Genomic DNA, 20,119 nt, shown 5'->3' with positions numbered 1-20,119 from the left:
GGCAGGGCTGTTCACAGGTCCCCAGTCCCTTCACTGGGATCTGGGGAAGGCCCCACATGCTCCATGTGTCCCTGAACATGTTCCAGACAGCTCTGAGCCATACTCTGCCATATGATCCAAATGAACTTGTCTGATGACTGGTAGCAAGTTTCAACTGTTACTAAATCACTTGGGGAAAGCTTCCAGAGATGGTGTTGGGTACGTGAGATGGAACTGTCCAGATAAGGAGAGCATGCAAAGGGTATATCCAGTGCTACCAAGAGTTTCAGGAGACAGCTGATACATGGCTCGTTCAAATTTCCAGAGGCTGGGAAATATAAACAGAACACATTAAATATATGTGTAAGATGTATTAAATATAGCAAACATTTTCTTTCTTTTGCTCAAGTGTGCTGCAACCAGAGGCACATCTTTTTTTTTTTTTATTTATTTATTTTTTCATTTACTCATTCTGCATTGTAGTGCCTGCAGTCATTTTATTCACTGATTTGTTCTACATTAATTGTAGTGGTGTGGTTTACTGAGTAACAAGTACCTGACCTTCCCAGCCCTGCTGTTGCTGCAGGATGATGCTGACCTAACAGGCTAGCAGGGATCACCACTCAGCTGCTGCATCCTTGTGGGGTGAGACAACAGCGTTGCCACAGGCAGGTCCCTGCACGCCACGGGTCACGCAAAGGGAGGGCCATGGAACTTTAGATGGCACTGCCTCGGTGCAGGGTGAAATGTATCAGTGCAGTGGATGCAAAAACTATATTAAAAAGTATTCTCATATTTAATGGAGATCTGCATGGAATGCTGTGTTTTTAGTGAGCAAATTGTCCATTCTGGTAACCTTCTCCCTCCTTCCAGTCAAAGCAAATGTCACATAACCTCTATTACAGCATGGAAACATAAGTGTCAGGAACACAAACTTAAATCAAACTTACTGTGTTGTAACACCTGTAGGACAGAAGAACTGCTGCTCACACCTTGACCTGCCTACAGGACAAAAGAACAAAATGCCTTGGCTCATGCCATAGCTGTTGCTCATCAATTTCCATAAGTGCTGTGAGAAGACAAAAACCTCAAACTCTCCAAAAGAAAAGTAAACTTTTTACTTTTTTTTTTCTGTGCAACACCTTTCTAGTAAATCACCTCTCTGCTTAGGATCAGGGCATTTCAGTTTCCTTGCTGCTTCTGTGACTGTGTTCAAGCTCTGGTTTTGTGAGGTGCAATTGTGGTATTAAAAAGAAGGACCTTTTGTCAGACACTTCTATTTAGGTGATGATAAGCAGACTGCAGTCAAACCTGCAAAAGACAGTAGACTAGCATTAAACCATCAACAATCACCTACTGCAGATTTTGTTAAATCCCCTGGGTTTTAACCAGGTGGAACACAATCACTTTAAGAAAGCCGATCAGGTTGTGGTTTTATGGGTGCAGCAATGGCAAAGTTCCGCCCTCTGTGCAAAACGTTTACAGTCTCTATCTCTGCTTCTTCTCTAGTTTCATCTGCTTATACTTATTGTGTGAATTTATTAGTCACTTGTAATTTCTTCATTGATTTTTGTTAAACTGTTCCTTGGCTCATGATCTTGGCAACCTATTTCTGTTGATTAAACAAGCTTGCTTGTCAAGCAGGTTTTCCCAATGTCACAGTTCCAGTATTAACTCTCTTTATTGAGTAATGCTACTTCTTATCCAGGATGAGATCAGACTTCATAACAAGTGGATCAAAGCCATCCAGTTTAGATCCAAAACTGGAGCTGAATCCAAGTATTCTTGACATTTTGGGATGTTTAAGTTGAATTCAGGTTTGACCTGTCATGGGGAAAGGTTCAAGCAGTAAAATTTGGAGTTAGATTTGTATTATCTCATTAATTAAAGGCAGTTTTTGTCACACATTTTGACATGTGTCCTTCTGGGTCCATCTTTAATAGCCAGTGGTCAAATGTGATGAGCTCCTAAACTGTTCAATAAGGAGGTTTAACCCCTGCTGAGAGGGGCAGCACAAGACTTCCCCAGAAATGCTCTCTTGTGCTTAAACAATGTAACTTGTGCTGGCAGCTGGAGAAACCTGGTCAGTTGAGAGATGGAAACCTAAGAAGCAGCAAAAGGCCAAACTACTTTTTTTATCAGAATACTTTGATTCATATTAAATGCTACACATTTCTGAACACTCTACTTGGATTTCTACCCAAATACCAAAGGGCTGTTACAGACGTATCCATAACAAAGGCAGAATTACTGAAACCTCATGTGAGAAATACTGTTCTTAACATGTCCTTCAGCTGAGTTTGCAGATGAACTACCGCTGATTTGCTCAGATATGGCCCAAATGTTCATATTGATTTTGTGGGCTGTTCACCCAAACATCTCAACTGTGGCAAAGGTTTGACCCATCGCCCCCCCCCGACACCTAGACCAAGATGTTACGGTGTGCAGTGATGCTGATAATATTGCATTTCCCTGGAGCTTTAAATGCTACAGTGATGAAGACACATCATGAAACATGAGTTTTAAATGCAAAAATGCATATGTTATACCAGTATTTCATAATAAATTCCTCAAGATGCATTTTAATAATATAAACTCAGAATCTTATATTTCAATTGTAAGTGAAGAATTGTACCATTACAATTGGTTAGTTTATTTTCTTTTCTTTTTTCCTATTTAATAATGAGAGTAGCTCTTTTTCTAGATAAACACACTTGTGCACCAGCAAATATTAAATATGTTTCAGCCAAAAAGAAACAAAGTGTAATAACTGCGTAACTAGGATCATCTTGGAAAGAACCATGAGTTGTGTAATTGTGGCTTATATAATCTGGGAAACCTGATATAAACCTTTCAAGTATTCTGAAGTTAGTGCTATCCCAGAGTTTAAATGAACTTTGTTCCTGCTCTCCATGCTCAGTTGCTGACGAAAAAAGAAACATCAATAGTCTCTCCGCGAAGTATTTTTAAAATATTTATCTAACATGAAAATTTTTGAATTAAAATGCTTTTTCAAACTAGTAATGTCCTTGTTTCTGTCTGCAAATCACATTAAAAGCAGCTATATACATCATTCCTCCTCAAATACAGAACTGTTGTAGGGATCTGTGATCCTTTATGGGCCCATACTACATTAACCTCATGAACCCATCAATTCTTCTCTATAATTTCTTTATTATAAAGGGTTTTATGCTGAAAAAACTTTGACAATGCTGACCTAAATGAAAGAGGGTTAGGAAATAAATATGGTTTGCAAATAGTGCAGCCAGTGTTTTTAGAAGCTTCTAGATTTCCTATTGACACATCTGGTCATTATAGTTCAACTTTTATATTTGAAGGGACATGAAAAGAAGAATCAATGTTATGTATTTACCAATTATTTTACTTTTAGCCTTAAATGAAAAGGGAATTTTCTGCATGTGCATTTGGTTACCTCTAGCATGTACCTTGTCTGTGTCACTTAAACTTTTTTCTCATCTGTAACTGGATCCAGAGACACTTATCTGTTGTAGAGAGATATCATGAAGATCCATTTCATGTCGTAAAGATGTTCCATCAAAAGGTAATTTCCAGGGCTCGATACCATCAATACCTCCTATTGATTTCAGTGAGGTATGCAGTGAAAGTAATCCAATAATAAAAGCATTCAATAATAATGTGAGGTGCAAATGTCAAATTTAGCAGAAATATTCCTGGGTTTCCATCTCCAGTGGGTTAGTTTCATCTTTATCAATGTGTAATGATGATTTGGCTTCATTCACAATGAGCTATGCCAAACACAAGTAAGGTGAGCATCAGGTGTAGGAATTTTCTACTCTTTCCTGTTTTCCTGGATACTTTTAGAATTATTTTAAAGTGTTCACCGTTGCTAGTGCCACTTAAATAAAAATAAAGAAAAAATATCTGATGTGCAGTACTTAGCTAATTTCCCATCTCTAACCAGGGCTGTAAATTCCAGCAACTACAGCTACACATAAGGGTGACTTGGGAACTATCTGTATTTTTCATACTGAGGCCAGTGCAGAGGTATTAGAAGTAAATGTGGATACAGTAAAATGGATATTTTTATTTTATTGTGTCTCTAAAAAAATAAATTTGGATTAACATAAAGAGCCCTTTATTCTTTGAGCATGTACCACGTGATTCTAGTTTGGTTTATGGCCTAACCGTATGTTCTGCGGAATAATCTCTGCAACTCTGAACCTTCACACGATAGCTTTGCAGTGGCATGTCCAAAAGGATTGGGTGAGCCTCACAGAACGTGATGGAGATGTTGTTCCTATAGCCTTTGTACAAAATACCTGACACCTTCCAGTGCCAATGAGAGAACCTGTCTCCATTTTCCCAGCGTGTTGTAACAGCTCTCACTCTGCTGAGCCCCACTCTGGCTGCAGCAGGAAGTTCTAAACAAAACCTTCAAACGAGTGCTTATGCTCAGTGCCAGATTTCAAACACAGGAGAGAATCTCAGTGCCAATTTATTACTAATTGTCCCTCCTGGCATTGTCTGTTCAACTTCTTGGAACTGCCAACCCTACAGATCACTGTAAATACTAATCTTCTTTTACTTGAGGTATCAGGTTTTCTTTGATGTTACCAAACATGTTGACTCTTATCTTGGTTGAATGCACAATCCAGACACAGTTATCATTAATAATGTTGTGTCTGCTGCTTCATTATGGAGAAAATAACAAGATGCTTCCTTTCAAAATGATAGCTTTTCGGCACTTCAATAATGACCAAGCCTATTTGATTTACACCCTATTTAATGTTCAAAATGAGACACATTTACATTTTTGATTTAAAAAGGAAGCTAGGCCCTCATCCTGGTTATGTGCAAGTATGTTATCTCAACACTCACAAGCCCCTTCCAGTAAAAAATATGCACAAATAAATATGTGCAGGATTGAGGTCCTGTGCTCCATTTACTTTCATGGCTGTCCTGAAGGCAAGGATTTTTCTAATACATATAGTAAATTTTCAACTCACAAAGTGTCTGAATCTGTTAGCTTTAACTGGCACAGGCAGATCCATTTAATTCTCTATTCATATATTTTGCCAAGTCATTAGCTTAAGTAGAACAATTCATGCAAGCAAAGGCTTTTAGGTGGAATCTGAAGAGTTAAAAATATTACATGTGCTAAATTTCATTATATAGAAGATTAAATGTCATTCACTAAATTCCACACTCTTGTAAACATAAGGCCTGATCTTCACCTGCAGTAAATTGGCATAGAGCTATTGACTTCACCAGTGCCACTGCAATTAATATCAGCTGAGCACAAGTCAGTTTTCTATACAGTGACATTTTGGTCTCTTCATGACTCATTAACTTGACCACATACTCCCTGTGAACCTGATCTAAAACCTGTATCTCAATTACTTGATCATCCTAAAGAATGGCTAATTAACAACGGCAGGCTTTAAAAAAAGGGAAAAAAAGAATGGGAGATATATTTTTATGTTTTCCATTTGGTAGAGTATTATGCTATGAATAATATAATATGCATTTCAAGATCTTGTTAATTTTGATGTGATAATAAATGGGAATTCCTAGTGGAATTTTTTGTCCAGAAATATGAATGGTATTAGCTCAACAGTTATATGATTAAGCAATAAGACGTGCTAAGGCAGGCACTACTCGGGGATGATTGACTGCTTTAATTGATTGACATCTAGAGGTAAAGCCAAGGGCACCAATTTACAGATCAGGTCAATTATCTCCTGGTAATGCCCACTTGGTATGTCTTATTGCTATGCTAATATTAACTGTTATTGAAACATTTTAATGAGTTTTTAATTTAAAAGTGGTAAATTTAAAAAGGGTGAGCATTAAATTATTCAACTTGAAATAATAGGAACAGAAATACTCTGCTTTGCTAATGGCAATATAAAAGTTTTGTTGTGCATACCAATACTGGTAGAGATCATTTTAGTTCATCTCCCAGGGAAGGCAAATTCTGTTTGGCATTTAATGAAAACCCACAATGTGGCAGCTCACAAAATACCCAGAAATCATCTGAGCAGCTCCCAGAGCCTGGGAAATAAGCATGGACTGCCACCTCAGAATATTATGGGGAAAGTCACCCCAGGCAGAGGATGCTTCCTGGACACTTAAAGGTCTTAAGGAGGAATGGAAGGTACATGTTGTGACCCCAAAAAGACACCTCTGAAAGTGAGGGAGCTGAGTACAGGATTGAACAGGTGTCCAACAGAGGAAGGACATGTCCCTGGAAAGCAGCACACCCAGCTCTGTCCCCACCCTCCTGTCCCCCTGCTTTCTCCGAGTGCTTTGGGAGCACAGGCACAAAGTGCTGCAGGGGAACCTGCCTCTTGTCAAGGTCTCGCTCCTGTAATTTAGCCCAAACTCTGTCAAGGAAGATTTCATTTCAAAGAGTGTTTCTGTGTTTTTTACAGAACAAGGGGTGTGAGTCCCCTGGCTCACTCCCCCACGCCTGCCAGCCCCAGTGGCTTGTGGCTGCTCCCCAGAGAGCTGGCAAGGGGGAGCACGTGTTGGCAGGAGCACGGGAGATGGGATGTGTTGGGTCTCAAGGATGTGCACAGCTGCTCTCAGGGCCAGGTTAGAGAGATCTGTAAAAATTACCAGGGGGAAAATAATCTGAATGCAGTTGCCATGTGAGCTTGCAGAGGCAACCAAGAAGATCCAGGATATAACTACATGAACAACCAATTAACAACTCTAGAGCACAGGCTCTGTTAGAAACACAGAAGACACTTAGCCAGCCACTGGAAATAAAGGAAACAGATGGTTTAGGCAGGTACTGAAGTATGTTATAACTTTTTCTGCGTGTAAGACATGGAATAGAACAGGTACATGGGTTGTAGCCGAAGGACAGGAGCTGTCTTTCCTTCATGTAGCCTCAAAGTAAAGATTTAGGAAGGTAAATATCAGTGTGGTCATTTCCTTGTCCAAGGAAAAACACAAATCTTGGAGCTCCTTCAAGAACAGTATTAAGAGCACAAGTGCAAAGAGTTCCTGTGCAAACAAAAGAGAGGAAGGATAGTAAAAATCAGGTTTAGCAGAATCGCAAAAGTTTCACTTCAAACACTGGGAAAAGGAGGGAAGATAGCCTTAAGATCAAAGATCTATGATTTGTAAGAGGAATGGGATGCAGTTAGACAAACCAATGCAAAAAATGCAGCTGGGACATCAGTGGCCTAACAAATTTCCTTGTAGTTCCTGTAAGAAGCTAGAGTAGACACAGGGCTTCTGGGAATGAAGATCATGTCACTGGGCTACAGTGTTTCAAACATGGTGTCTTTCTCAAGAGGACTAGGACTGTAGTGTTTTGGGAAGGCTTCTGACATCATCCCACATGCTGTTTGCATTTGAAATCTAGGAAATTGGTTGAAAAACATTGAAAAGCTATAGTTGCTAGGAAAAACACATTAGTGGGTGTTTGTGGAAGCCTGCTGTACTTCTCAGTATTTTCACTGGCTGCATGGATGGTGTAGGCTGCAGTAGCTCCAGCACTGGGGGTGTTTAAGACAGTGTGAGACAAATCTGTCATGTGGGACACAGCAGCTGATCCAGCCTACAGGCAGAAGCATGAACTAGGTGACCTCCACAGTCCTTCCAGTACCATTTTCTTTACCTTGCATCAAAATATTTTAACTAATATGCCAGAATTTCAACTGGACTGGCCAAGACAGAGGAAAATACTCTTTTTTCGTCAATCATGGTTTGTAGGCTATAACCTTTAGCAGAAGTACGGGGAGAGCAAGGGATGCGGGAACATTTTAAATCACCAGTGTAAGACTCAAAAGAACTTAAGTGTCAGCAAGTTTTGACAGGAGACTCCTGAAAAAAGCCCCAAACGACTATCAGGTCTGCAGAGTAGGTGGGTTCTTTCTTGTCTTTTTCCCTCCCCCACTTCTCCCTCCATTTGCTCTCTCTATCAGCCTCTATTTAAGGGAAGACAAACTCAGTTATGCTCTTGTTCAAATTAAACTTTCCAGTTTACAAAGTTTCATTGAGTACCAAATGATGCCAAGCAAGCTTGCCTGTCTCTGGCTAACATAACACTGTACCACTGCAGTCCCTGGGAGCAGCACAAACACCAGTTATCAATCTCCCAGGCAAGGGAAAGTTAAATGAAAGATTGAGAGGAACGTGCATGATGACAGACGAGCTTTGTGCACCCCTGTTGGGTGTTGCAGGCTGCTCAGCCGTACTAAAAGTGTAGATGTAACATGAGATGTAAATAGCTTTTACATTATCAGTGTTTGGGGTCAGTACCTCAGACTGTCCATAAAAAGAATGGTTTTGCAGACATGGTGTAGAAGGCAGGGGACTTGGTTTCCCAATCATCTTTCTGCTCTTTGGTTTCCCTAAGTGAGGTGGTGAACATTTCCCTGCCCTTGTGAGTGCTCTGAGCTGAACAGATGGAAATAATTGTTTGAGAGCTAAGGATTTAATGCTACAAGGGTTAAAAAATGCTACTGGTAGTCTTATCCAAGGCTTGACATATATCTTTATACAATGTACAAAAAGGATCCATAGTTACAAAAGAGCTGAATTAAGCATCTAGCTCTATGCTGAGTGTGGACTGTAGAAATAAAAGCTCTGAATAGTTTCAATTCTTTATGTGTGTTTTCAAAATACTCTTCCTTAATGCTCTTGAGTTTGGAATAACTTTTATGGGCAAGGGACCAACAGTGATGTGAAGATGAATTTTATACTCCTCTTAATCCGTGCCATGAAGTTATTCAAAAGTCAGTGAAAGATCAGTTCCAGTTCAAGCCACACTGATGCCCTAATCTGCATGCTGTCATCAGGCAATAGTGAGTTTGGAACTTGCCATATGGGAGCCTGGCAGATGTTGCACAAATGGCCTTTTCCTTCCTGCTTCCTGGATTTGCATCAGTCATAGGCTCTGTCATGGAAGTGTGCAGGAACAGGATCAACCCCACAGCAATGCTCTGACATTGCTCAGTTCTGCCCATTGCATGCTCACAGGTCTCTGCCATGTTTGTTATTTTCCATAATTCATCCACATACCAGAAATTACATTGCAGTATTGTACCCATTACTTTTGTTTTTAGTGGCAAGAGTTCACTGGAAACAGCTATTGCCAATGGCTTTGAGAACAGGTAATTTTTCACAACGTACAAAATCCCACCTGGAATGTGGCTAAAACAGGATTCGTCAAACCATACAGTATTTTGCCTTTTCTGATTGCTCATTGAATCCCTCAATCCCTGCTTTAAAATTTGCAACTGTAGGACATGTTATTAGGTGCAAATCTGTACCAAAATGCATAAATATCCTGAGCTGGGTATCTTCTTTTAATAGCTATAAAGTAAGTAATAAATGAAATAAATCCATGATGAAACAGAGCTTTAATTAAACCCTTTAAATTTCTCTAAACTAAGTATTTTGGACTGTTTGAGGCCTTGATCCTGTGGTAATTGCTTCCCTGATGCCAGTTGAACTCCTCTCTGGGTGGATTTTCTTACAACATCAGGTGCTTCTTCAGAAGAAATAATAGTCTATTACAACAATGAACATGGGTGAAGTTACACTCCATTTCAAAGTATTCATTTTCCAGATATGAAGAAATGCAGAAAAGCATGATGTGTGTATTAGAAATGGAATAGTGTAGTACAGTATTCATGAAATACATATATATATATATCAAAATCATGTCAATCAGGTAAACAGGATTATGTCACTTCCTTTTAAAGGGCAGAAGAACAGTGTGTCCTACAAGAAAACATGCACTGATGATTTGTGCTAAATCCCGTCTTGTTGTAATGAACTGATTTATTTCCTTTTCCTTGATCACTGAGGAGTTTGCCTTTCAAATCACTAGAGCTGTAAGAAAAAGGAGAAAATACATATCATACACATATAGGCAATTTGTGCCAAACTATTCCAAAGCAATATAGGTTGTCAGCAAACAGGGCTATTTGCTGTGTGCTGGTATCTGCTATATGTCGCATATTATCTGTAACAACTCTGCAATTCGTTCTTTCACTCGTGTTCTCTCTCTTTCATCACATTAGATTATGTGGAGGCACTTCAAGGTAAATTTTTAAAACTGTGTGGGAGATGCATGTTGGAGAAAAGCTAAGAAGCAAATATCTTGAATGTTTTTAAGCACAACTCCATCTGTCACCTGTTTTGACAACTTACCTGCACATGTCACCTCTGTCTCATGATGCTGTGTTGAGTCATATTGTGTTATCTCAGAATAACATATTTTGGAGCAGGGGCTGCCTTAAAAATGTCATATGCTTAGTAATTATAAAATAGGCTTCTGTGCTTAAAGAATATATAGGAAGGATTATTTCTGTTCAGCCTCATCCCAGCCCTGCTGTGTGTGTGGTGTTACACTGTCATGAACCCGCTCAGTGACACCACACACTTGGGGAAGCTCAAGGTCAAGAGACTCATTTGCATCATGAGTTCAACACCTCTTGCTGAAGTGCTGTTCCACATTGCCCCCACTGATCTGTCTTATTGCCAAACTACTGCTTCCAGATTGTGCGAGATAACAAGTCAGCCAAGAACACTCAGAGATGACAGTGGTATAAAATATTAATATGGCCTTATAGAAAACAATCTATAGGCTCTTACAGCACCTGTGATTTTGTTTTGCAGTTTACTGTATTAAAAGAGCACAGTCAACTTGCAATCCAGCCACTTACAAAAGCATGTTACCTGTGGGCTTCCTGATCATTTACAGTCACAAATTACTCTTTAAGGCTTTTCTGTCACCTTGTATAGGGGAGGAGCAGAAGAGAGAGAAGTACTAGAACCAAAGTGAAGGCAGACTGAAAATACAAGAGTGAACCTGCCAGCTACACAAAATAACCCACCAGAAGGAAATCTTCCCTCCTGCTCCCTTTACCTTTGTGGCTACTACTTAGTGCTTCCATTTATACATAAAGGTGCACGTCTCTCATGAGAAATGGAAGGCAGAGTGTGGCCCTTTAGAAAGTCAGTGGAGGAGGGAGAGCCTAAAGGGCTGGCTGATGCCTCCCTGTCCCAGCCACCAGGTAGCTCCAGCTGGTTTGGGGGGTTTTGGGGTGGGAGAACATTGGTCAGTACAGGGGAGCTTCAGTAATTCAGAATAAGGTGCACACTCGGGGGTGTTTTACAGAACGCATAGTTAGTCACTGAGGGTGATGAATGCCAATGCCAGCAGGGATGATCTCTGCATTAAATCTGTGCTGCACAGACCCCATTCTACAACTGGTTGTAATGAACAGAAGGAGTCTCTCTGGCTCCACTCAGCTGTTGATCAGGCCATACCCATGTCCAAATGCCAGAGCTGTCTGGCCAACTTGCCTGCTCACATTCTTGAGGGAAGTGTGATACGTGAGACTTGTCGTGGAATTTGGAGCCCAAATGCTTGTTAGTTAAGTGCAGCAGCACTGGCCCTGCTGCACGCCTCCCTGGTGTTCAGAGCACTGAGGACACTGACATTGCAATGTTTTGAAGCTGTGCAGAGAGCAAATACAGATCCTGAAAAATGGGAGGAAAGGGGATGATTAGGAGTTTTGATTAGCAGTCATCCCTGTCATAAAATGCATAGACCTCCTAAGGGTTACTCACAGAGATGATAAAACTGCTTTAACTAGGTCTGCAGCGTGGATGGGAAAGGAGGAAGAAGTGCTGGATGACTGAGCTGTCTATTTGGGCCTGTAACACAAAAGCCAAGGCATTCCTGGCATTTAGGGATTTCCCCACACTCTGGAGGCCTGGTGGACCTGAGAACAGGCTGTACAGTGCACAGGCATTGTGTAACCTTGCAGTTAGCAACCTCTGCAGGAGGTGTAGGCTGAGCCTGGCACACACTGTGAGATTAGCTGGTGTCAGCACAGTCTTTTGGCAAAACAAAATATAAGCATCAAATCACATTTATTCATCCAGCTTCTACCTGTCCTGCCAAGCTTGTGTGAGCTGCTAATAGGTTTGGGGACACCAAGTGGCAATGGAAATACACTGACTTATTATCCACTGATTAGCTTTGCAGTGACAAAACAGGTTTGCTTTAAACCAGCTCTGTACTTCTTTAAGATCATTTTGGAAATCCAACGTATATGCATTTCTGGGTGTCTTCTGCCGTGTTAGTATAGGTAGATTTTTCTAGCCTACGTCTTTCCTGAAAGCTGTGGGAGACAGTGCATGATTTGAGAGAGGCAGCTCCTGAGCTGAAGAGCATCAGGCACGTGAGACAGCACACAGGCCTTTGAGTAATGAGCTAAGGAGAAAATTTTCTATTGTGAATGGTACATCTGATTGTATGGGGAAGATTCCTCCACAGCGAGAACTGAAATTCTTGAGAGAGGAGTTGCAAAAAAACAATTGAACATGTGGCTTCCACCCAATTTTCCTAGCATTTCCTCCTCTTTCTGTAGGACAGTACTGAAGAGATATTGCATGGTATAACTTGGGAGTTGGAACAGTACCTGTGTAGCTCACTAGCAGATCATTGGACTAGGAGGGTGAATAACCAGCCTGAACCAGATAAGAGCTGAGATTTATTCATTTGTTTATTCATTCATTTATTCCATCTAAGATTTATTCATTATGACAGATTTCTTGCTTGTAGATGGATTTTGGATGGCAGAAAGTGACAAGGAAGCTGCTACGGTCAATCTTTTTCTCTTTAAATATTGGTCTAGCTCCAGTAGACCTGAGCCACAGGTACAGCGTGGCCTCCCAAGTTTTGGGTGTTTTTGTTTCCATGCCTAGGCCTTGTGAACTGTGCAGAATGGGGTCTGTAAGGTAGATGACCAATGAAATACAGCTTTAGTTTCAGGCAGGGAGACGCTGTCATTTCTTTCCTGGAGTTAAACTGCACCAGGTCAGACATGGTCAGACTCGTGGCCACAGTCCAGCAGGAGACACTTCAGTTGCAGCAGCCATCACAGCACAGTCCCAGCAGCCTGGTTTGTGCATCCTGGCACAACCTGCTCACCTGTTGAAGGCTTAGCACTGGGACTATGATGGGTGCAGGCCAGCCCTTCTTCTCCCTGAGTGCACCTGGACCACCTGGAACCCCCAGCTGAGAAACCCTCCCTGTCTTCTCCTGACAGCACTACAAGAGTTGTAGGGTGGATGTTGCCCAAAGTTTATCTTGGGATCCAACACCAGATGTCATAAAGGTCATTAATGTTTTCCAAGTAACATTCTGCTTGCTTCTCAAAGCCTCTGCCAAGTTTCTTAGAGGTGTGTCCATTAAATGCCCTGGATGTCTCATACATATAAAAGGTAGCAGGTTTCTAAACCAATTAGTCATACAGAAGAATATGTTCTTATTACTTGGAGTTGTTCAAATCAGCTTCTTCAGCAACTGTATGCTTACATTTGGAATAAAAAAAAATTAAAGATAAAATCCATATTGTTTATATTTTAGCAGTTTTTCAGATTTCAGAGTGTTACATTAAACGAAACACAGCCCAGCTGTAAATTTAGGTTTCTCAATCTATCCCCACTGAATGTTATTTTTATGATATAGCAACCTTATGACGTGTAGCACTCTTGGCTGGTGTTCTGCTGGCATTCAGTTCAACCAATTTAGAAATTCAGAGGAGGATGCAGGATTACTTGCAGAATGGATGCACTGAAAGACTTTGTTCCAGTAACAGTTTATCATATAAGAAAAACAGGTCAGTTAGGGATGGCAAAGATACTGTTTGGTTTCATTTTAAGATAGCTACCCGGGCATGATTTTCCAAATTACCATATGTAAACATTCTTATGAGTGTTCAGTGACCCATATATTCACTCTTTTTTATTTCTACTCTGCTAAGGACAATGGGAGATCTTTGTTAACATACCCAAAGCTATCTCTCTCTTTGTTTCTAAGCAGTGTTTGCACACATGGTCTTTAGCTGCTGTCCTGTGCATGCTCCCTCACCCCTTCCCCAAGTTCTTGTCACCTCTAACGTTTTGTCTTCTGCCTTGACCTCCTTCAGTTGGAGCAAGGCAGGTTCTTTAACAATGCCAGTATTAGATCCTTATTAATGTGGTTCCTTGTGGTTGAAATGAGATGAGGAGCAATTATGTGAGCAGCTGAGCAAGCAGATGAGAAGGGATAGCAACTTGCAGCAGAGGGAAGTTGTGAGCAGATGGAGGATGGGGTGAGCACCTTTTCAGATAGGGTACCTGTAATCAGACAGGCTTGATGAACACTCCTAATTGTTAGCTACTTCCTGTCAACAAGGAAAAGAGAGGTGCATTAGGTGTTCAAGGCATGACATTTTTCTTTCCATACAGAAGATCTTGGGAGGTCACTTTTCAATGTAGTTAATTTTGTTATTACTGCAATTGAATCTGCTTATGGTAAATATTTATTTGTGTACAGCCTAGTTGCTTGTGGTATTATTTTTTGAGCTGCTTTAAAATTATTCCTGCCTCTCTTACGTTGAGATTTCAGAAGCGAGTACTGCGTCCTTTGGGAACACTCCTGCCAGTGGAGCATGCAGGGAGGTTGACGTGCTTGGCCACTAACAGGGTGTTCTTTAAATAAAGCTCCAGTTTGCGTTAGACTTCCATCATTCTAGATTTTGTTGCAAACATTGTAATTAATTACTTACTATCATTTTATCAGAAATAACCTATGGAATTTCAGCTGCAAATTAGCTCTTTCTGTGTATTTTGTAGAATAGGAACCACAGACCATGTTCTGTAGTAGATGTCTTAGAGACCTTATTTGTCCATGTCAATCAACTCTGCAAGATGTATTTTTCAATAAGAGCATCTGTCTTTAGAAAAAAAAAAAACAACAAAAAAAACAAAACCAGTAGGATCCAAGACTAAATAATTAAGGCCAGAGCCTTAGCTAGTGTGAACAGGAATATAGAAATCATGAGATACACAGCAGATGTTACCAGCTCAACATCAGCTTTTTTTATATTACAGCTGTGATGGAAACATTGACCGTATGTTACAAGTAACAATTAGACTTTTCATATATTGTAGTTGGCTTGCTCTTTCTTATTCTTTCTTTTTTTTATTATTTCTTTTTTACCTCTTTCCCTGATTTTCTTTTCTTGCTCTGTTGAATTATTTTATTAGAGTTCAAGATCTGGACAAGTCAGGCATTCCTGATAAACCTCTGTTACCAGCACAGCACTTAGTCATAAAACTTCAGAACAAAGAGAATGAGAAACATATTTCACAATATTTATTTCCTTCAAGTCTTAGAATAGACCAATATTCTTCCTAAAGTTCTTTGCAAGCATTCAGGTATAATTTGGGTGAGTTAAGTATATAGACAAAAGGGTATGTTTCAGCTACATGAAAGAGGTTTATATTGTCATTTCAAAATGGAAAGTGGAGTATGCTTAAAAAATATGTCTTGCAGTTTAAAGACTGTGTTTTGGCTAAACCATTACTGGTCTGCTCAAAATATTGGCTGACAGCACAGAGGAGGAAGGAGGTGACTTCAGCAAACTCAAAGTCTCTCTTACATGATATCTAAAATGAAATATAATGGGTACCTTTCAGTACATAGTAAGTCTCTCAGGTTAAACTCCTGCACAGTTTCCATTTAATCTTTCAACCTAATCAAGGGAAAGTTAGGTTAAAATAGTAGATTTGTGTCTTTGAGTGAGAAGTTTTATCCTTAAAGGGGGAGACTGAGTTTAGGGCAAAGCCCGGGAGCAAATCTGAGAGTCAGTGGCACATTTTAGGGGGTTGGCTCCCAGGATGTTGGCAGAGGATGTTCTTACCATGGCCACCTCCCCAGAGCTGCAAAGGGATGCTCACAGGAGGACAGCACACCCTCTATGGACATACCTGAAGAGCAGAGCCTCCATGTTGGGGTATTTTCTGTATGCAGAGAGAAATGGGGATGACAGAAAAAGTATGGGTCAGAGGGGAAACCAGACTGAATAAATGAGAGATGAGATGGAACTGGAACAGTTATAAAAAAAGAGCATCTTTTCCAGACACAGGAATGAATGGTTAAGCTTTAAGATAGGATTGTTTGCAACTGGCTGGAGCTCAGTATGGAAAATAGATTTAGTAAGTTAAAGAGGAATAGAGACATGGTATGTTGAGAAGAAAAATATCCAATTTTGGACATGTATTTCTTTACAATTACTTCCCACTGCACAGAAGTGAGCTCCACACCATACATGAGGGACCTGCTTGATCAGTTTAGCTGCTCTGCAGGGGCAAATCTATGAGAGAGATCTGAGCGTGGCCATCTGTGCAGGGCACTGCTTTCAGCTTTTCTGGCTCTGAAAGTTACTGTGAAGGTAGGACATGATGAGACAAAGGTAAGGCAAAGAGACAGCAGGGTGCTGTGCATGCATTCCGAGCATTAAATCAGAGGGGTTTGGTCTTTCTGTGACAGGACTCGTGGGGATGCTATACCAGGTATGTAGTGAGGAGCAGACTGAAAATCTCACTGGTTTTGTAGTGTTGCAGGATAGTACATTCAGGCACTGTGGGCTGGGCTGGAGTGCTCTAACCTGCAGTATTCAGTGGTTATTCTTGCAGATGCAAGGTCAAGTGCCCCCTGAGCAGTGTTTTCTCTCATGGACACAACAAGCTGCAGGTACATCTGATAGCCAAGGCTTTGCCCATAATCCCTGGCTGCTTCTGTTTGCTTTTGTGCAGACTGACTCTAGGATTCAGCTGTGCATGTATGTGAACAAGAGATTAAATTTTGTTGATAATTTTATCATACAAATCGTGTCTGTTTCCTACCTGATGCATTTTGAGACTAGGATAAACCATCTAATATAATCAGTTATGTAGATCCTCTGCACTTGGTTTGCTTCGTGTGGGCGTAGGAAGTGGGACTATTACATTAGGAGCAGTTTCCTTGATAAACAGTTAAAATCAGTCATTTTTATAGTTTGTTGTTGCCTGTGTGAATCTGACTTGGCATAATTAGTTTTAAGAGCCACAAAAGAGCTGCCCATGTGTGGCAGATATTTTTTCCCTACTAATTCATCAGTTAAGAGAACCATAACTGTGGAGACTGTAGGAGGCTTCATATCCCTCTTGCTCCTCAGGACTTGGTCTGCAGTTGCCAGTAAAGCATGAGTCAAAGTAGATTGCAACTGATTCATCAGCTTCATGAATGCTAGCAAAAAAAGTAGAAGTTGATAAAATAATGAATCTTCACTTGACAAACAAGAAAGGAAAAAATCAATGAAATTTGTTGGTTGGAATTGGAGATTCACCTAATTCTACTGACCTAAATGTAACAGCTATATGATGGAGGGAGTATGAAGCTTTTAAGAAACGGAGTTCTTACAGCAGAACTGCTTTCTTTCAGGAGGACAGTGGAGCATTCATATTTCAGAAAGGACTGAAGGTGATTGAGGAACTTTCTCAGCCCAGGCCACTCATCCTTCTCTGGGCTGTATTGTATCATCTTCTCCAAAGGGTAGACCTTTACAGAAGCTCCAGGGACATATCTCTGGTCTTTCAACCTCAGCTCTAGCCACTTTTCCTTCACCCTCTGAGAGGTGTAGGCATCATTTTCTTCCTGCTGAGGTGTCCCTGAGAGCTGTATCCCTGTCCTGGGCTGGGGACAGCCATGCTGGGGATAACGAGCCCTCTGCCCTCCCTCCAGCATGCAGGAGTCTCCTGTTCATTCATTCATTCATTCATTCAACCCATCTAATGAAAACATGTTGCTGTGGGAGGCTGGGATCACACCAAGCTTGGCAGAATTATCAAGTCCTGAAGGAGAAATGAAGTTCACAAAGTGATACCGTGTCACAGCCGCAGCACCCGGCAATACCAATCTCAATATGTATTATTTGGCAGTAACATCTTAGCAACCGAGTCAAATGCAACATAAAACACCAGAACAAAGAGTGCATGTTAGAATTACCCTGAAGCATGCCTGAATTAATTATGTCTCTTAATTTTTTGGATAAAAATCAGGTGCTTATTTCATTATTTATAGCACAAAATCAAAACATTACTCTTTTATTTATTATGATGATTCTGCCCAGATTGTGTTGGTTTTCCTGCTCTCAACAGCAGCTCTGGAAAGCTTGACATCTTTCCATGCTTTTAGAAAGCCAGGAATGAAGTGAATTTTCCCTAGATTTAAACTGTTGTTTAGAAATTTTAAAATAACAATAAAAATAATAAATAAAAAAAAATGTATGATTGGGGGAAGAGTATTTTAACCTTTCATCTAATGTGTGAAATAATTTGTTATAACTATGTGGGCTGCACACATCACAGAAGTGCAAACTATTTACACATCAACCTTGAAAACAGTCTTGTGTGGCAAATATGTTGGCAACTCTGCTAGCAAGTTACAGGAAATTTAGATTTATCAAAATGAGTATTTTTCCTACAGCCAAAAGAGGAGGTATGTGCTTTCATTTAAATTTCCTGAGGTGATAAATATACGTTTAAAATACGTGATTTGCCAAGCAAATATTATCTAGAGAATTAAAATTAGTATGGAAAGGTATTGTGTTCTCCAAGCATTTACACAGGAGCCTGTGCACACTCTCAACTTCAGAACAGCTCATTTAGTTTCACAGTTAGTTCCCTTCAGCAAATAAAATGCAGTCTGGAAAACTGTAACATAAAACGTTTCTGTAATCTGCATGTAACATAGAACAAAGAATTTTTTAAAAATGAGAAATCTGTCCCTCAATTATACCCCTTTGGCTTTTCTGTCAGTAGAACTGTCCTGCAAAGCTGTACTGCTTGAAATCTCAAATATTGTAGTGATGGATGAGTCATGCCCCTAATGTAATGGTATGAGCCAATGAAAATTGGTAGGAGTTGCTCCTTTCTAAAGCTGGCTTAATGTTTCACAGCCTCCTCCTATTTAACTAGAATGTTTGCATTTATTATTATTATTTTCACCCATCTCTCAGTCCTCATTAATATTAATCCTTGCATCCACATTAACATGAGCTGCAGGAACTGTAGCATGGTACTGCAGAGTAATTGTGTTTATAACTGTAAATACAATTGATTGCCATATGAGCATGAACTTCACATATAGAGTCTATTTACACTGGGAATAAATGTTTTAAGTGAATTCCGGTGTCACCTAAATTGATAGTTAAAGGCATGAAATTCAGCACTGATAAATGGAAATGCTTTTTTTACACAACACATGATTTAACTGTGGGCCCGTCTGCTACAGCAAATTCTTCAGACTGAGATTTAGGATTCAGATTTAGATGTTTATATTGAAATCAGAAATACCTAATGTTATATATAATACAACAAGTAGTGAAAAGGATATTGGACCACGTGTTCTAGGATGTAAATCAGTCTATAACTTCTGGGGAGCAGGATATGAAAGCAAGCTGCTTACATCTGCCCAGTAATGAGCTTTTGCATATCTCCTGATGTATTAAGTAGTGATCAGCATCAGGCAAGAGCAGCTGCTTTGGTTCAGACACAGAACCAATTGTTTCCAAAGGTGCTTTCTTACACTCTTCCTAGCAGGAAGATGTTGCACCCCAATTCTTTAGTCCAGGCTCGGAAAAGCAAGGCAGAAAGATCTTCAAACATATGGCATCATACCATTTTTCCTCCAAAGATCCCATTTAACTTTCCTTACAGCAAAGGCAGGATTCAAGATAAGTCTGAATACCTCTTTTGTAAATTTAAGATTTGAAACTGGTCTGCAGAGCATGTGTACATCCCTCTGATTTATGAAGGCATGGAATTGCAGGCCAACACCTTTGAGAGAGAGGGTAGGTTGCATGAGAAAGCTTTTGACCCAATACTGTGTCATGCCTATGGAGCACAGAAATTTAATTAAAAAATCCTTTGGATAGGTATGACAGAAAAAGTGTGTAATTTGGGTACCACTGAAGAAAAATTCTTGATTATTACCAGTTGCTATTCAGTGGTTTATATCATGGAGATATTTGATTGCATACAAACTGCATGTGTTCCCTTTGTTTAAACCACAGGAGATAATGCTCTTCTGGGCTACAGCTAATATGTTAATTTGGTTCACAGGACCAGAGTAGAGCAAATCAGAAGTAGATGCCCTGATATTTTGTACTTCAAGTGTCTGTGGATTGGCTACTGCTGGCTGCACTGTCCTCTAAAAATTACTTTGGCCTTCACAGACTAGCTGTTTTATGAAGTGGTCATCACCACTCCAGTGTCAATTGCCTGAGGCAGATTTCCTCTTTTTTCCATA

Source organism: Poecile atricapillus, chromosome 10, assembly GCF_030490865.1.
Source record: "Poecile atricapillus isolate bPoeAtr1 chromosome 10, bPoeAtr1.hap1, whole genome shotgun sequence".
Lineage (NCBI taxonomy): Eukaryota > Metazoa > Chordata > Aves > Passeriformes > Paridae > Poecile > Poecile atricapillus.
The sequence above is the reverse complement of the archived record's forward strand: the minus strand, read 5'-3'. Positions refer to the sequence as shown.